At 42.7% G+C, this 5,059-nt stretch overlaps 1 pseudogene across 1 annotated transcript in view; it reads right to left on the bottom strand.

Annotated features, from left to right (window-relative positions):
• Window positions 1-1,016: 1,016 nt before the first annotated feature.
• LOC311149480 (myelin transcription factor 1-like) overlaps window positions 1,017-5,059 on the bottom strand; it is a 9,404-nt pseudogene continuing 5,361 nt past the window's right edge. The window contains exons 2-7 of the transcript in view: window positions 4,591-4,676; window positions 3,000-3,221; window positions 2,607-2,698; window positions 2,254-2,357; window positions 1,579-1,722; window positions 1,017-1,160 (exon numbers count right to left, since the gene is read on the bottom strand). The product of the transcript in view is annotated as a myelin transcription factor 1-like (transcript). The remainder of the gene's footprint in view (window positions 1,161-1,578; window positions 1,723-2,253; window positions 2,358-2,606; window positions 2,699-2,999; window positions 3,222-4,590; window positions 4,677-5,059) is intronic.

The following is a 5,059-nucleotide window of genomic DNA, read 5'->3' as shown; positions in this document are numbered from 1 at the left end:
GCATTTGCTGCTCTCAGACACCAGTTGTTCCATAAAAAATATATAACAGGCTGTACTGTTGATTTCAGAAGAGAACCCCCCCCCCCCCAGTGATTTGTGACTTAATCTTCATTTGAAGAGCTGTTCCGCTGAATTGAGACATGGAGCCATGTTGACATCTTTGCTGCAGTAGTAACAACAATAAGCACATGAACCATTGCTCAAGAAGACCTCAGAGTTCAGTGATTCTCCATTTGCTTCTCCTCAATAGGAGTACTGCAGCGCTCACAAGCACACTCTCCTTATCCTGCCCCAGAGCATCCTTTCTGAAGCCTTCGTGTCTTCTCTAGGACACAATGTTCATGTTTCTTCAGCTTTGTTTTTGTTATTTTCTAGCCGGTTTTCTTCACCTCATGTAGGCAGGTCATACCCACTACTTCCATCTTTCTTTCTTTCTTCTCCAAATTGTTGCTGAACTAAAGCTTGAATTACAGAATACATTGGGACAGTCAAAGAGATACCTCCAAAACAGAGATACCTTCAAAACAGAGATACCTCCAAAACAAAGATATCTCCAAAACAGAGATACCTCCAAAACAGAGATACCTCCAAAACAGAGACACCTTCAAAACAAAGATATCTCCAAAACAGAGATACCTCCAAAACAGAGATACCTCCAAAACAGAGATACCTCCAAAACAGAGATACCTCCAAAACAGGACAGACATGAAAACGACAAAGATAACATAAAACAAACAATCAAAAGCCCAGATATATATTTTTTCATCAATTCAAACTAAAGGATTTGGTTCCGTTCCACATCCTCCTACCGATCCCAGCAGCAGCATGTTGGATTTTGGTCCTAGTTCCGTTTTTTCTTCTTTACAGAATGCTCCCTGGGTTTAATTTAAGTTGTCGTTTATAAAACCTGAATGCCCTTTTTTGTATTTGTATTCTCTGTAAATATACTGTGGTCTCTTGACGCCATCTCTCTCCTCCATTTTACATGTTTTCACTATTTTTCCTCGTGGAGGTTTTCACACCTTGATGCTCTTCACGGCCTTGTTGATGTTCTCCAGCAGAGCCTTGTTCTCCGGGTTCTGGTAGCACTCCTTGTTGGTGTACATGTCAGTCAGGGTGCTCAAGTAGCTGTCGAAATTCTGCTCAGTGATTGGCTCCTGCTGTGTTTGCGAAAACAAGGAATTTCAGTATATGTTTGTGTTAGTGTGTTTGTGTTAGTGTGTGTATTAGTTTGTGTTAGTGTGTTTCTGTTAGTGTGTGTATTAGTTTGTGTTAGTGTGTTTGTGTTAGTGTGTGTATTAGTTTGTGTTAGTGTGTTTCTGTTAGTGTGTGTATTAGTTTGTGTTAGTGTGTTTGTGTTAGTGTGTGTATTAGTTTGTGTTAGTGTGTTTCTGTTAGTGTGTGTATTAGTTTGTGTTAGTGTGTTTCTGTTAGTGTGTGTATTAGTTTGTGTTAGTGTGTTTGTGTTAGTGTGTGTATTAGTTTGTGTTAGTGTGTGTATTAGTTTGTGTTAGTGTGTGTGTTAGTTTGTGTTAGCCACAGCTTTTTCAGTACCGTATGTAACTGCATATAACTCACCATGTGTGGGAGGCGTATGTTGGCCAAGCTGCGGATCAGGGCGTGGCTGAGGCCAGATAGCTCCATGAAGAGAACCTCATTCTGCTCCTCTATCAGCTTGTTCTCCTCCTCAATGTTCTTCAGGTTCTTCTCCATGGATGAGATCTGCACCACAGGCCCAACAGTTATTTACACATACAGTTTATACATTTACTTGAGCTCAGGCATTTTGCAATAAACCACAATGTTAAACTGTTAGACACTGACTCAATAATGTGACACGCACACACACAGACACACAGACACACAGACGCACACACAAACACACACACAGACACACAGACACACAGACACAGACACACAGACACACACACACAGACACACACACACACAGACACACAGACACACAGACAAACACACACACAGACACACAGACACACACACACACAGACACACAAACACACACAGACACACATACACACACACAGACACACATACGCACACACAAACACACACACAGACACACAGACACACAGACACACACAGACACACAAACACACACAGACACACAGACACACACACACACAGACACACAGACACACACACACAGACACACAAACACACACACACAGACACACAGACACACAGACACACAGACACACACACAGACACAGACACACAGACACACAGACACACCTGTGTCTGCAGGTTCACCATGTCTGTCTCCATCTCGTTGTTGGTTTCGTTGAGCTCATTGATCTCCTTGTTGAGTTGCTTGATGTCCTCGTCATTATCCAGAACTGCAGGATGGAAGGGGAGAGATGCATGAGGTCATAAGAGAGAACAGGAAAACTGGGCCAACATCATAGTTTGAAAAGGCGCAACACTCGCTCACCATTAAAAAACTCATAATTTTATTAAACCAACCATTAAAAGCTTGAACAGAACAATGACACAGAGTTAATGGACAAACATCCTAGTTTGAAATACTGTATTGACTAGACATTGTCTGTCACACAAAGGTGTTCCCTATTCAGTTGTACTCTTACCGTCGCTGGCCCTGAACTTGGTGCTCAGGTACTCATCTCCAGGGAACTTGGCTTTCTTCTTGGCAAAGGAGGCTCTGGGACAGCCAGATAGACTACAAACAGGAGGAATAAAGATGGTCCATTTCATCAAGTTGAGTACTTGAAACCATGAATGAACCACAAAATGATACAGTTAGATTGATGATGCAACCAGTGGTAATAAACTGCCCTGTGTTCTGTGTTGTGATTGGTCCTTACCTGCGGTGTGTGAGGAAGCTGCCCTGTGTTCTGTGTTGTGATTGGTCCTTACCTGCGGTGTGTGAGGAAGCTGCCCTGTGTTCTGTGTTGTGATTGGTCCTTACCTGCGGTGTGTGAGGAAGCTGCCCTGTGTTCTGTGTTGTGATTGGTCCTTACCTGCGGTGTGTGAGGAAGCTGCCGTTGGCGTGTCCTGATCCATCACAGCCGGGGGTGGGGCAGGTGGGGGCCTCCGTCTTAAAGGCCTTCCAGGAGAAAGGGTTTCCATTGAGCATCCCCTCCTTCTGCCTGCGGGCAGCTAGCGGGCACCCATAGGCACTGCGATGCGTGGCGTACTTCCCACTGATGTGACCCAGGCTGTCACAGCCTGGCACGGGGCATCTGTAGGGGAGAGAGAGAGAGAGAGAGGGAGAGAGAGAGAGAGAGAGAGAGAGAGAGGAGAGAGAGAGAGAGAGAGAGAGAGAGAGAGAGAGAGAGAGAGGGGAGGAGAGAGAGAGAGAGAGAGGAGAGAGAGAGAGAGAGGGAGAGAGAGGGAGAGAGAGAGAGAGGGAGAGAGAGAGAGAGAGAGAGAGAGAGAGAGAGGGAGAGAGAGAGAGAGAGAGAGAGAGGGGGGGGGGGGGGGTAATTAGTATATCTATAGGTATGCGACTTGTAGAGAGAGATGAGATGTAAAGTACAAAGTGTATGGTAAATATAGTTCTAACATCATTTAATATAAAAAAATAAATGTGTAAGATTATACCATTACAGTAAGCTGGTATCATTTCACTATGCAACACTATTTCATTATGCAACACTATTTCACTATGCAACACTATTTCACTATGCAACACTATTTCATTATGCAACACTATTTCACTATGCAACACTATTTCACTATGCAAACACTATTTCACTATGCAACACTATTTCACTATGCAACACTATTTCACTATGCAAGCACTATTTCCTATGCAACACTATTTCACTATGCAACACTATTTCACTATGCAACACTATTCACTATGCAACACTATTTCATTATGCAACACTATTTGAATATGCAACACTATTCACTATGCAACACTATTTCACTATGCAACACTATTTCACTATGCAACACTATTTCATTATGCAACACTATTTCAATGCAACATATTTCACTATGCAAACACTATTTTCACTATGCAACACTATTTCACTATGCAACACTATTTCACTATGCAACACTATTTCACTATGCAACACTATTTCATTATGCAACCACTATTTTGACTATGAGGCCAAAAAAACCTGCCCATGACTAAAAAACAAAGTGTTACTTCTCTGCCGCAGTTTACCATTATAGTACCCCCCCACTTTTAAGTACTCTACCTGTTGCATGGCATCATGTTGTGGTAGCATGGCATCATGTTGTGGTAGCATAACCAAGCAGGGACATTCAACAAACACAGACACCAAGGTCTTTTATTAGCTGTCGTCAGTTGAAAAGAGACAATTTCAGAGAAATGTTAATGTAATATTTTTTTGAGACGTGATCTACACTGCAATACTCTACAATGAACTATCAGTACTGTGAGTCAGCGCAGCGGCGCATTGCGTCTCAGGCTGGTCTGGGTGTGGCACTGTGTGATGATGTCATCTCTAGGAGACAGACTGGGGCTTGGGTCACGGAGGTCAGCGTGACTGCCTTTACTTTTTTTTGGAAGTGACTTTTACCGTATATCTTAATTAGAAGAAAAAAGGGCGTGGCTTTCTTAGTGGTACGAACTTTAAGAGCTCGGTAGTCCTCCTTGTCGTCCTTGGTGGGGGCTGTTTTTAATCCCACTTTTCTTGGCACGGGGGCACCCAGACAAACTGAAAACAGAAAGTATGAAGCCGATAAAAAAAAGGGTGGAAAAAACACCTTCAACAATCGTCTTTTGTGGTCGGTGACGTTATTGTTTGACATAGGGATGGAACATTAAGCATCTGATTATTTATTCTAATGCCGAAAGAAAGTGAAACAATTTAAATTAAATAAAAGAACAAACCGCTATTTTAAAATAGTGAATCCAACAAAGTAGTAAACCAAAACTAAAAGGATAAGCATATCAAAAATGGATAAAAACGTCATTTTCACAATTGCGGCTGCGGCTGCGTGTATGAGTCCTGACTAAAACGACCATGATCTCTTTCTAAGCTTCTCTGTACTTGTGTGTCTGCGTGTGTGAGAAAGAGAGAGAGGGAGGGGGGGGTGG

Source organism: Coregonus lavaretus (assembly GCF_964263955.1).
Source record: "Coregonus lavaretus genome assembly, chromosome: 22".
NCBI classification, from domain to species: Eukaryota; Metazoa; Chordata; class Actinopteri; order Salmoniformes; family Salmonidae; genus Coregonus; species Coregonus lavaretus.
This window is presented reverse-complemented; position numbering and strand designations above follow the sequence as displayed.